The sequence below is a fragment of the Macrotis lagotis genome, chromosome 2 (genome assembly GCF_037893015.1).
Source record: "Macrotis lagotis isolate mMagLag1 chromosome 2, bilby.v1.9.chrom.fasta, whole genome shotgun sequence".
NCBI lineage: Eukaryota > Metazoa > Chordata > Mammalia > Peramelemorphia > Peramelidae > Macrotis > Macrotis lagotis.
Window position 1 is genome coordinate 97,427,585 of NC_133659.1, and position 14,495 is coordinate 97,442,079.

The 14,495-nt window shown below is 35.3% G+C and overlaps 1 pseudogene; it reads left to right on the forward strand.

Annotated features, from left to right (window-relative positions):
• Positions 1-1,478: 1,478 nt before the first annotated feature.
• On the forward strand, positions 1,479-12,470 carry LOC141511920 (DNA-directed RNA polymerase III subunit RPC6 pseudogene; annotated as a pseudogene).
• The last annotated feature ends 2,025 nt before the right edge of the window (positions 12,471-14,495 follow it).

The window sequence follows — 14,495 nt, forward strand, 5'->3', positions numbered from 1 at the left end:
CTCTTCAGTCTAAACTTTAGGCAAATTGATCACCTTTTGTTAACATGTCTGGCTATTTCTCTATTCTATAGCAGAATCACTAACTGAACTACTATTATAATGTTTGTTCAGATTGACATGTTTTGCATATGGTAGTAGGACTGACAGATATCTGATTGAGATGTCAAGTATTCACTACTAGAATTGCACATAATAATTCCATTCAAAATGTTACCTAGTAATTTTGGAGCCTGGGGCAAGTGGGGCAAACTGTTCAAGGGGTAAAGAGTATGAAATATAATTCAACTATTTAAGGCATATTCAGTTGGGGTGGGATGGAGAGAGTAAAGGATAGATCCTGGGAAACAGGACCTGAGTGGTGAGAGAATCTAGGACATCACAGGGTCACTGCTGAGGACAAAGCATAGTCTGTTGTTGTTCAGTTATGACCTATCCAGCATTATCACTTTTGGAGTTTTCTTGGCAAAAATACTAGATTGGTTTGTCATTTTCTCCTCCAGTTCATTTTACAGATGAGGAAACTGAGGCAAACGGGTTAAATGATTTGCCTAGAGTCACATAGCTGGAACGTCTAAGGTCAGATTTTAACTAAGGGAGATGAATCTTCCTGGTTTCAAAACTCATGCTATCCACTCTGCCAACTAGCTGTCCTGATAAATTAAATTCCTAGCTTAAGCGATTATTAATACTAATCAGCCGATAAAGTCAATTTTTAGGGCTATGTTGTGGAGTGTTGATGACAACACCATCTTTGGAAAACCCAAGATCACTTCCTTAATTCTAGCACTGCCTGAACAGAAAGGGCCTCGGACTCAGTCGCTTTCTGTCTTAATATGATTTGAGTGGAAAGAGTCTAATCAGTGTTCCCCCAGATGTACAAAAGAACCCATACCATAGCATCATTTGCATGTTCAGATCCTATTGCCACCACTTAAATAAATGGAAACAATTTTGCATTTTTTTACCATATTTTCTCTTATTGGTTAAATAGAGGTTATGGAAGTCAGAGAACAAAGGTAAAAATTCTGACTTGGCTATTTAATATCTATATGAAGTAGGCAAGTGTTTTTACCTCTCTAGGACATAGTTTCTTCATCTGAAAAATGAGATGATTGACCTGTATGATTTCTAAAGTCATTTCCAGCTCTAATGCTATGAGTTCATATAGAGATCTCTGAATTGCTGGAATTTTTCATAAATATTCTTATAGAATTTCATAGGTCACTAACAAAGCTATGATTTAATCTTCAGTAATGGAGCTTCATAAATTGAAATCATCTGGCTGCTCTTTGGCTCAGTGCATTCTTGTGTTGTTTTATTTCAGTGAGTAGCTATGTGAATTTTATTCAACACATTCTCATTCAGGATTCTGAGTGGTCTTCATTCCAGAAGCTGCCTAAATAGAATACCAGCAAGCATTAGGGTCAGTCAGCATTGAAATATGTGAATCAGGGTTGGAAATCAGCTTGTGAGACAGAATGTTAAAGTTTATTGGTTTTTCTCTGAGACTGGAGCTCTCTGATATAAAAAGCTTCAATGGACAGAGAGTGAGTGAAGATACACTAAAACATATTACAGATGTGTTTATCAGCCATTCAGACCTTCTGAAAGAAAAACAGGAAACCGTAACACTGGTCTACTGCTGATGTATGTCTTTTTCTTTTTTTTTCACAAACAGGAAAGGTTGCAGCCGGTTTATTTGCCCTGTCTCCTATGGAAGATCATGCCTCTTCACTGACCATCCCTGCCCCCAGCCTTCCTAACCTCCAATTTTCAACCAAAGGTTTTGTTTTGTCTCATAAAGCTTTGGTTCATGTATACAACATCAAGTTTAATAGCCTGACTTCTTCATATTTCCTACAGTTCTTGTTTATTCAAGACCTTTAGACCTTGAGAAACTGATAAGGCTCCAGATAATGTTAACATTTTGATTGTGATTATGTGTCCAGTAACAAAAAAGAGGGGGAAGTAGGAAAAACTTTAAATCTATACAAGCAGCTTATACTCTGTGATGATGGAGAAAGGTCTTGAATTGGGTCTACAAACTGCATCTCTCCCATAGTACTCTCCCCTGAAGAGACTAAAAAATGAAGTTTATAACTGTAAATGTTCCTTTTTTCTTCTCCATTGCCTTATGGTCAATTCATTTAACTCAAGAAGCCAGACCCTTTTTCTTAACAACAACTTTGATAAAACAGATAAATGGGAGTGCTGGGTTGCTTATCATCTGTGCATGCTTCAATAATCTTGGTTTAGTTTATCTATACATATTTCCTTTAGAGACCATTACTAGAAGTAGCTCCCAGACCCACTTTAATCCACACTCTAGCTGAAGTGAATGTGAGATGAGGTCATAGCACTCACCCTTCTCCCACATTAGCAGTACCTGGAGAGAATTAACCTTGTACATCAACAGCTTTTACTCTTGACCCTTTTCATGTAATTTCACTTCAAAATTTCAATTAAGCTTTCACATATATCATATGAAAAAATGCTGTGCACACTTGCAGCCTTACCCAGTTCAAATGGGAGCCAAGTATATTGTTGGGGGAAAAAAAGAGAGGATATGAAATATTTTAAAAATATGTCAGTTTTACAAAATTTGAAGAAAAGGGAAATATTAGTCACACGTACCTATGCTCATTGCAAAATTGATCTTGCACAGCTTAGGTTTTTTTTTTCCCTAGATTACTTTTTCTTGAAGACTAAAAATACCTATTTAAAGAAGAAGCAACATGGCAACAAGTAGTGTGGCATAATGAATAGAATGTTGAGTGGGGAAGTTCTGGGTTCAGTTTTGATATTTGCTAACCTTCTGACTAAGGGCTAGCCAATTAATCTCTTTAAGCCAGTTTTTACATCTGCAAAATAAAGGTATCTTTATTACCTATTTTGCAAAATACATTGTTGTGAAATTCAAGTAAAATCAATCAACAAACTTTTAAAATATATTCTATGATCAGGCATAAGGTCAAGAGCAAGGAAAACAAAGAAAAAGCAAAAGCCAAGCCCTGCCCTTGAGGACCTTTCATTCTAATGGAGAAGATAACATATGTAAGTCATTATATTCAATAATAGTGCAGAATTGATGGACATTAACTTTAGATAGGTGGGTGAACTAGGAAGGGCCTTTTGGAAGTCAGAACTTTAGGTTAATATTAATGGAAGCTAGGAATTCTATGAGCAACCATATGGGAGAAGTGGGGGCTAACCAATGCAAAAGTACAAAGACTGAAAATTGAATATTGTATATGAGGAAGAGGAAGAAGACCAGTTAATGAACTGATCTCATTCCCTGTCTGGAAGGGACCTCAGAGTCCATCTATTTATAATGTCACATGTAATATCACAAGTTATATCTATGTATAAAATTACATGTAATATTATATCTATCTAATGTATAACATATCTATGGAATAATTGTCTATTTATGAATAGTACGAATATATTTAAAATTAATCCAAGATAATTTAGGGAAAGAATAGTGGGAGGAAAGGGAAATAAGAAAGAATTCATGTAGCTTTACCTAAATCTTGAAGAAAATAAGAGTCTAAGAGACACAAGTAAGAAGAAAATATTTTCCATGGATGGGGGATGACAACCATTTCAAAGGATAAACACTTCTAGTTTCTCATAAAATATATAAATCATAATTTTAAAATTTGACATTTTCTTCTCTGGATTCAATCCACTCCAAAAACATTGTAGTTAAAATATAATACAACCTACATAGATGAAGGTTTGAACCTGGGTGTTGGAAGGATACTAATTCCCTTGTCAGAAATAGTGAAATTTAGAAGTATGAAGGAAAGAGAATTCGTTCTATTTTGAACTTGAGTTTGAGATACCTATGGGACATTCATTTCAAGGTATCTAAAAAGTAATTGGAGTGTACTCTAGCTCAGGAGGAAGGCTAATACTGAATATATAGATCTAGAGATCTTCTGTATAGAGATGTTCATTGAACTCATCATTGTTGTTCAATTGTTTTTCAGTGTTGACTGACTGATTTTCTTGGCAATGATGCTGAAGGGATTTGTTATTTCCTTCTCCAGCTCATTTAGCAAATGAAGAAACTGAGACACATCAAATTAAGTGATTTGCCAAGGATCACATAGCTAGTATCTGAGACCAGATTTGACCTCAGGAAGATGAGTCTTCCAGACTCTAGACTCAGAAATCTATCTGCCCCCTAACCACCCAATTGAATCCATAACTTAGGAAATCACTAAATGAGATCATAGAGAGCAAAAAAATGTTCAGTCGAAGGTCTATGAACATTATTTTATTTTTAATTTTGATAATTATTTCAATATATAATTCATGCCTCTTTATCCATATGAATTTTATTTTGTGCATTTAAACATATTTTCCTGGGAAGTGGTCTTTGCTTCTATTTAACTACAAAAGGGTTCTATGACACAGAAAAAGTAAGAATTTATAGAGTGAATTGAGTAGTCCAAGAAAGAGCCTTGGAGGACATCCAATTAGTGGGCTTGCCATAAATGATAAAACAGAAAAAAATGAGAAAGAATAGTGGCAGGAGAAGCAGGAAAAAAGTAGAGCTGAGAGAGAATAGAGTACCCAGAAGCAGAAACTGATAGAGAGACTCAAACTCTGAAGAGAGGTCAAGGAGAATCAGGATTGAGAAATGACCTTTAGATGTGACAACTGAGAGATCACTTGTAACTTTGGAGAGGGTAGTTTGAATGATGATATCAGAAGAAAGATGGAAGAGGGTCTAGGAGATATGAGAAGAGAAGAAGTTGAGGCATTGATAATAGATTGATTCCTCTTAATGTTTAGCTGTGAAGAGAAGGAGATTTAAGAACAATAACTATTGAATATGATTGTATCAAAGATATTTTAAGGTTGGGAGACTGGGCATATTTTGAATGCAGCAAAGAAAAAGTCAGTAGATATGAAGAGATTAAAAATAAGATGAATATAAGATTGATTGTGGGAGTGATTTCCTGGAAAATTCAGAAGATGGAATCAGAGGTCTCAATATTCTTTCTTAAGAGACGAAGCGAAATCCTATGTCAAGAGGCTAGGATTAGGGATAGGTACTGGTGCTGAGACATGAAATTTTAGAAAAGTTGCTCCAAAGAGTTGGAGGAAAACTCAACTGAGAGGAATGGAATGCTTTTCTTGCTAATTTGAGGACCTAGATGAAAACAAATAATTAGTGTGTGTTCAATTTTGTGACATCCTAGAACTCCATTTAGCTGTATGTGAATGGGATTGAAGGCAGTGGTTGTTGGGGATAAATCAGGCTGGGGTTTGAAAAGGTATGATTAGTGATGGGAACAGTATGGTATAGAATCAGAGCTAGAGTTGACTTTGCTCATCCTGAGGTCAAGATAGGGAAGGCAGTAGGATGTTATCAGTGCAGGATTGGTCACTTTGGAAAGAAGTAAACAGTAGAGGGAATGGAAGCCCTGAAGAGAAAAAAAATAGGATTAGATGGCATAAAGCATAGAGAAAGATGGAATGATATAATATGATGATTAGGTAAAGGAATTTTGGGGCAGCAAGGTAGCATAGTGAATAGTGTGCCAAACCTGGAGTCAGGAAGACTGATCTTCCTAAGTTCAAATCTGGACTCAGATACTTAACTAGTTTTGAGACTCTTGGTAAATCACTTAACCTGGCCTGCTTCAGTTTCTTTATCTGCTAAATGATCTGGAGAAGAAAATGGCAGACCACTCCTTTATCTTTGCCAAGAAAATCCCAAATGGGTCACAAAAATGTTGGACTTAACTGAAAAACAGGAAAAGAAATCTTTAAGTTGATAAACATGGAGATGGCAATGTCAATGGTTTGGCTAAGTCTTTAACTAATATAGACTGAGGAACTGGGAAGCAGTTTCATCAAGACACAGTCATGTCTCAATGTCAAAACCATAAGATGGAAGGAGTAAGGAAAAAAAAACAAATCAAGATGAAAGAAGTTTGTTAATTATAAAGTATATATTCACGAGCATATGTGAAAAGAAAAGGCAGATCTGGACATTATAGAATTAGGCTGATGTGGATAGGTGGGAGGGAGCATTGATTCAAGAATAGGGACATGACCTATACATCAGAAGTTAGGAATCCAAAATTAGTTGGATGGGATGGGTAAGAAGGTATAAAATTATGATAACCACTGAGCAATGAATCTATGTATATTAGCAATGATAGAGAAGTTCTTTGAGGGAAGCATGATATTAGACTATTTAAGTTTTCCTTTAAGGTTCAGCTTCATGTCAAATTAAATCTACCTTATGGAATATGAGGATGCCAGCCTCAGAGACAGAAGTACAAGAAGGCATAGGAGCCATGGATAGCTTACTTATTCTAGAGAAAACCTGGAGTGGGGGGTGTGGACAACATGCCATCCACAGGGCAGTTACATCTGAAAAAGGTTTTGGGGCAGGGGACCACTGAGATTGGGAATGGACTTTGGCTACCTGATTCCTACCTTTTTTAGCAGAAAAGGGTTTGGAAACTGTCAGAGACTTTAGAGGCTTTATTAGGTGAGCCCAGGCCTGAAAGCTCAAGGCCAAAGGAGTTCATTATATTTTGTTGTTCCCTATTATTATATTGGTTCCCCACCCCCAACCCTAGACCCTGTCTTCCCTTCTAATGTAAACTGTGAAAGTTTTATTCAATTGTTGGCAAATCCTTTTATAAACTCATCATTTCCCCAAAGCATCATGGAAAACTATTGTTCAAGTTTTCCCTACATGCCATATTGTAATCATCCTCATATCATTATAGCATATATATATATAAAACTATATATATCCATATATATGTATATATGTGTGACTATGTATATATGTGTGTTTGTGTATGTTTATATACAGAAACATTTCTTTATAATTACATATATATATATATATATATATATATATATATATATACATTTTGCTAAGCACTAATAACTGTTAACTCATTTGATTCTTACCACAACTCTGGGAAGTAGTTGCCTTCATTATTCATATTTGTGAAAGTTGTGGCATAGACAATTTTAAGTGATTTCTCTAGAGTCACACAGGATAAATATCTGAGGAGGATTCAAACTCAGGTCTTCCTGATTCCAAATCTAGCATTCAATCAATCCACTATGCCACCTGACTACCACTTCCCCAGAAAATTCTCTGTAACAAAGTGTGATACTGTTTTTGGTTTTCCCAATTAACTGGAAAAGGAATCACTGGATTATTTATTACTTCATAGTACAATTTAAAGTGCTATTATTTTTCATAATATCCTCTTTATCAGTTCATAGTATCTCTTCATACAAACTTTTCCATGTTCTCAAAGACATCCTGCAGTGATCTTTATGACACATGTCTACATGTCTTCATGTCTTCAAGGACCTGGTTCATCATTATTCTTGTTCTACTTCATCTTTGCCATCAGGCTAGAGAGGTAATTATAAAAATAAATGACCCCTTATAAGGAAATTTATAAGGAAACTATACAAGATCCCACTATTTACATTACTAACCTACTTCATCTTTTCATCTACTAGTCAAGATCTTGACAGTCATCACTTGAAACTACTTGTCATTAAAAATTTTGAACTCTGCTCTCTCTTCTGATGATAGCTTCTTAAAATCTCTCCTACATTCTCAAAACTCATGAAATCACTTTTTGTCTTCATAAGAAAAGTGTGTTCACTCAACTCTTCAGGATTGCCCCACCCCACTCCACTCCATTCCATAGCTTTCTGGTTTTACTAGTCTCATTCTCTAGGTTGGACTCCATGTCTAAATATTCCAATAGTATTCTCTTTTAGTAATTGTCCTTTGCTCTTCCCCACCCCAAATATTTTTGATAATTGTTTTGATAATATCATGGGTGACACCCATTATTTTGAGTTTGTGTTGGTGAGGGGGTGTGACTGGCAATGGGTTCTCACCTATGTGTCATCCTCACCTCCTCCCTCCCACTCTTACTCTCACTTCCCCCACATATCCAGTCAGTTGATAAACTTGTCATTTCTACCTCCACATCTTTCAGATCCCTTTGCTTCTTTCCACCCCCTTAACCTCCTCCCTCCTTTGGGCCTTCATCACCTATTGCCTGGAGGATTGTAATAGCCTCCTACATAGCTCTCCTGCTTCAAGTACCTCTCTACCCCATTTGATCTTCTGTACAGCTGCCAAAATTATTTTCCTTAAGTATAGTTTGGATCACATCATTCCCTTCTTAATAAACTCAAGTGATCCCCTCTTACCTCTAGGTTCAAATATAAACTCCCTTGTTTAATATGTTAAGTCCTTTACAACCTGGCCTTATTATACATTATTGCCATTCATATGCTTAACAATCCAGTCAAACTGACCTTATTGCTCCTTATACACAGAAATTGCTATCCCACGTGCATGTTTTTTGCACAGACTATTTCCCATTCCTGAAATAGACATCTGTATCATCTTTGGAAACACACTGTTCTAGTTACTCTCTCTCCTTGTTCACTTCTTTGTCTCATTAGATGATCCATATTCTTCTACCTGCTAAATTGGGAGGTTGGGCAAGTTTGCTCTTGGAATTCTTCATTCTTTATATGATTTTCTCTAGTGAATTTGTGACTTGCCTTTGTGTAAACAAATTTCCATTCTCTCAACATCCAACTTCTTTTCAAATTCTGATACACTATAGATTTTCTAAAGGATATGTTACTTTTAGTTCAATCTCAATTTGCTTAAAATGAACTCTACCTGAATTACTAGTGAACTATCTCTTCCATATTTTAATGACATTTTTATTTTTTAGTACTTTTTGCTTTTAAAAAAATGACTTCTTTCTGAAATAAGTACTATCATTTTCTCTTCAATAATTACCTTGCCTAGCCACCCAGGAGTCACCATGGACATGTCCCTTGTCTTTTCATGCTCTCAGTCCTTCTTTCTTGATGATTTCACACACTGTAGCTATAGATTGAACCTTCTTTTCCATTTTCTTTGTCACCCCTAAGGCCTACATTAATACTCCTCCTCCATCATTTAATCACCTCTGTTTAACTATTTATGTACATGAAATTCTAATAAATCTTACTAAAAATACCATTTTAATATATTCAGACATGCACTCAAAAACTTTAGATATCTCCACACTATCAGTAGAATAATGTGTAGATACCACAGCCAGCAATTCAAGATTCTCTGTAATCAAGCCTCAACTTCCCTATCAAAGAGTAGAATAAAAGAGCTGAAAGAGATCTAAGAGAGCATCTAATTCAACTTTCTTGCCATAGTAGATGTTCAATAAATGATTGAAATAGAATTAAAACTTCTCATTTTACAAATGAGGATGATTAGAACCAGAGAGGACATATGACTTGTCTAATGTCACAAAGCCAGTTAGTAAGAATTCAGAAAAGGTAAGATCACTTCCCCAAGGATGATAAGTGAAGGTTTTGAATAGGAAGAAGTTGCAGTTAGAATTTCAGTGGTAAAATTGATTGTTGGGGGTTTGGGGGTAGAGTGTACATGGAGAAATGGAGTTCTAGGTGGAGCAAAGAATTGAGATGGGAAGGGACAGGATTTTCTGGGAATAGTAAGCAGTCTGACTTGCTTTGAACTCAGTTTTTGTAGGAGAACAGAGGGAGATAAGGCTGTGTCAGGGTCTCATGACCTCTGACTGCAAGTGTCCCATGACCTCTGACAGTAGACAATCCTGAGAGAATAGAATATAAATAGTTGAGAAGATGTCAAGGACAGCTTGCTGATGATTTTGTGGCACATTTATCACTAATACAACCCTTCAATGTTCTCTCTCTGCTCAAAATATTAGTTAATTCACAGCATGATCTAATACACCAGACTTCTTAAGGAATACTATAAAATAGAAGTAAGTAGGAAAAGATAGCCAGGGCAACAACCCTCCCCCACTAGTGGTCTATCCGGCCTCAAACACTTTCTTTTCCATGAGATTGTCATCAATTTGGCATGTAAGACAAGCATAGGAGAGGGGGGAGACTACATGAAGGAATTCCTTTTGTAAGTATAAATCCAAGGAAGAGATGATGGGAACTGAATAAAGGCCACATGAAGTAGGGAAAAAGGAATGGATGTAAACAGTATTGTAAAGGTTATACAAGACTTCTTATTTAAATAAGAAAATAATCAAATATGATTCCAATGAACTCATGCAAATAGAAGAATTGTAGTTCGTTGTATTTTTTAAAACAAAATTAGGAAAGGAAATAATGCTTCTGTTCTCATAGTATAAAGTTTGAGATGCTTCCAAAAAGCACAGACATATTTGTCCCACAAGAGAACTGGTATAAGATTGGGGTTTGGAGGGAAAAAAGGGCTAAATATACAGATTTTGTGTTTATCTACATATAGATAATGAACCCATGGGAATTTATGAGGTATGTGCATGGTATAGAGAGAGAAGAGGACCCAGGATAGAGACCCAAGGGAGTTGGAAATGACAGGTGGAGAGAAAGTTTCTGATTCAGAAAACAGACTAAGAAGGAATATTCAGACATGTAAGAGGAGAGATGGGAGAGAGTGATATGTTAATCAAATGTGGCATTGAATAGGGTTGCTCAACAATGTCACAAGCTGCAAGGGATAAAACAGAATGAGGTCTGAGAAAACACCAATGGATTGAGCAATTAAGAGACTTTTTTTCAGTAGGCTCAAAGGGAATAGTTCGGACCAAGAGTTGAACCAAAATGCAAGAGACAGAAAGAATAGAAGGTTTACATATATGTAAACTATCTTTTCTGGGAATTTGAGTGTGAAAAGGAGAAGAAACAGGGGATGATAGGGAGAGAATGATGAGCTGATTCTTAAGTTTGTCAGATAGTCCATTAATCGTAACAGATTTTCTGACACAGCTTTTGAGAATCTAGGGCTACCTCTATGTTCTGATAAGGTATAAGAATAAACTTTTAGTGGTACCTATATATTTAAGGTCATAAGTATATGATGATTATGCTCTGGGTTTGAAGCTTATTGATTTATCTTTTTGAGAAAAATTTCATAAGTAAATAATAGTACAAATTCTGAGGATAACAGATTTTTTTTTGCTAAAAACATCCTTTCTGTGTTTCTATAATAGCTACTTTATTTTTAATACTATATTCAAATCAGGTACTCAGTAAATTCTTGGATTAGTAATAAAAATGGATGGCTGAATTTATAGAGAGGATACCTTTATCCCCTTACTGCAAACAAAACTTTTTTCTTGAGGTATATGAGGAAGAATATATATGATCACTTAACTCCCAAAAGTTTACTATGTAGTTTGGAGGATAAGACAAGCACATCAATAACAATAGAAAGCCTTATCTGATAAAGACAACAGAGGTGGCAATATTTAGGAGTTCAGAAGAAGTTAGATCACTTCCCTTGAAGATAAGGTAAAACCTTCCATTAGATGAATGAAAAGAGATATTTCAATAGGCAGAAATAGTTGGGAGGGGGAGGAATGCTTTAGAAAGAGAAACCACAATAATGAAGTATTAGATACTTTGAAGTTTTTCTCAGCCACTCAACATGAGAATCCTTTTGCTTCAATTTCCTCAAATACATATGTCACAATGACAATATAGAATTTGAACATCAATTATTCACAGTGAGTTGATCAAATTTGAAAAAGAAATTCTTAATTTGATAGCTAAAAAAGCTCTCATTGAACCCAAATCATTAAATTTAGTTTACTCTTCTGGTTTTCATTAATGTCTTCTTCCATATTGCACTGTTTCCCACCCACTCTCCCCCTTGTTCCCATTGCTGTTGTTTTTCCAATTAATTAAAACAAATATCAAGCCTGAAATAAATGAATTCTTGGACCTGACTGTACCAAGCATAGCCTCCTTATGGCTGAGGTGAAAAATAGAGCTGCAGCTGCTGGATGCAGATAAATTGAATTAGAAAGCAGGATTATAGAATTGTGTCATCAATTCCCTGAATGAGAGACCTCACATAGAAGTTCAATAGAGAGAAAAAGTCATCATTAGACTTATCTATGAACTGCTATATAGAATAAAAGAATTTCAAAACACAGGTGAAATGAAGGGATCAGATATGAAAGAGAAGCTAGGAAGCTGGAGCAGAGATATTGGATATAAAAGTTACTTTTCATGAATAGAAATCAATAAAATACTAAAATTTTTGGAGAGTAAAAAGCTTATCAAAGCTGTTAGGTCATGGCAGCCTTTAAAAAGAAAATTTATGCTGTATAATTTACAACCTGATTGATTGGTGACTGTTGGAATATGATATTGTGACTAAGATTTTTGAATCTGATTTGTATAAGTGTTAAACTGACAGTGTTTTAAATTCTTACAGAGCAAGGCAAAAACAGTCAGAGAAAGCCAACAGAATCCCATGCCCATGGAAGATATTGAAACAATTTTGAACACACTCATTTATGATGGCAATGACCATCATCCCTATAAAAGAAGATATGCTTGACAGTGCTGATGGACATATATTAGTACTATATTGGAATTAATAGAATGTTAAGTGCTTAACCTAGTCGGCATTTGTTGTCTTTGCTGTGCCTTCTACTTCTTTAAGCTCACTGATAATACTGTAAGGCCATACAGCCTATTGACTATATACTGAGCACTTTATGGATTCTATCTGGTTTTTGATGACTGTCATGATGATGATGAAATTATATATGACGGAGTGGCTGGAATTTTAATAGCAAATTGTGCATTTTACTCATATTTTATAATTACAGGAAGAAATTGAAGTTAATTTGAAAAATCATGAATGTTATTTATTATATAGTATTCAAGTTGTTTAAAAGCAAACTTTGCTAAAAGGGACATGGACTTCTTGCTGTGAAAAACATTTATATTTACCAAGATTCAAAATTCTGATACACATATATATACATATATATACATCAATGAGTGAGTTAAAAAGTATATAAGACAGCTATTAGAGATTAATAGTGAAGGTATTCCTTCATTTAATAAAGGGCATTGAAAATATGAGGTGTCACTGACAAAATTATCTAGAGAAATTATTTTTGAATGATTGTTAAGAAGAAAATAAACTATAAAATAATTCTAACATTTGCTAAGGGCAGAAGTAATAAAGGAAACTTGAAATTTGCCCTTCCTATGTTGTCACTAAAGACAAGGAATTTTGAACTGACTAAATGCAGATATTGTGAAAAAATATATCTGGCTAAGCAAGATGTTGAAAACTTCCAGATGAGAAGGCTTAAAGAAGTAGAAGCCACAGCAAGGACAACAAATGCAAACTAGGTTAAGCACTTACATTCTGTTAATTCCCACATAATGAAATGGAAAAACATTCATAAAGCACTTACTATTGGGCAAGAACAATGTCAAATTCTGAAGACACAAAAGGAGAAGGAAGATGGTTCCTGACTTTGAGGAACTCTTGAAATTTGGATAGACAGATCAAAGGGAGGATTCAGCCTCATAGCAGATAAAAAGGTTATGAATTTGTCTGGCAAAATAGCTGGGCATATGGTAAGGCTCTCTGGACCTTGGGGAGCAGTGGCAGGGCAGATAGTCTCCCCAAAGTGGAAAGGGGAAATGGGGTGGTCCCAAGGATCAAAATGAAGTGTCTGAGTCAATATGGGAATAAGGGTAAGTAGAGACATTTAGCACAGAGCTAGAAGTGGGCTATCCATTGTCTGGTAGGAATTTGGTAACTGAATATTAGGGATTTAATTGAGAATAGGAAAAAAGTCCCTAAGAACATTCAGGCTGGTCCCTGTAGGTCCCCTTGGTAGAGAGTAAAGTCCTCTTTTCTCTGACATGGTAGCTGATAGAATTTTTCAGACCATGATGTTCTTGGACTGGGACAGAGAAGTTTAACCTTAGTAAGAAAACTTTAAGCCAAAATAGTGACAATTTTGGAAGTACATTTTTTCAATGTAAAAAATATTAATAATTATTTTTGTTTAATAAAATTATGTTTTATTTTAATAAGAAAAATTAATTGTCCTTGGAATAATTTCCAATTCTGGATTGAGTGTGTGTATGTGAGTGTGTGTGTGTGTGTGTGTGTGTGTGTGTAAAATTGCAATACTAGAACACTTTATAGAGAGAACTTCTATAGAATTTTAAAGTGGTTCAGGTTGTAAAATGTCTATTTATATCCATTAGTTTTGAACTTCACAATAATCCCATGAGCAAGTTAACCTGGGAATTTGTATCCCCATTTAACAAAGGAAGAAACTGAGGTTTGGAAAAGCTTAATGTTTTAACAATAGTCATGCCAGGCAGCTTGGTGGCACAGAATGGGAGGGGTAGTACAGAGAATTGCTACTAGGAAGATCTGTATTCAAATTCCCCCTCCATCTGTATACAAATTGTCTCTCACAGAATTACTAGCTATGTGACTGTGGGCAAATCCCTTAACCTTTCTTAGATTAACAACTACCTCATTGCATTGTTGTAAAGATAAATGTGATAATAACTGTAAAGGACTTTGCAAATCTTATAATGTTACATATAATATTTCATTTATGTTCCTCTCTTTGGTATCC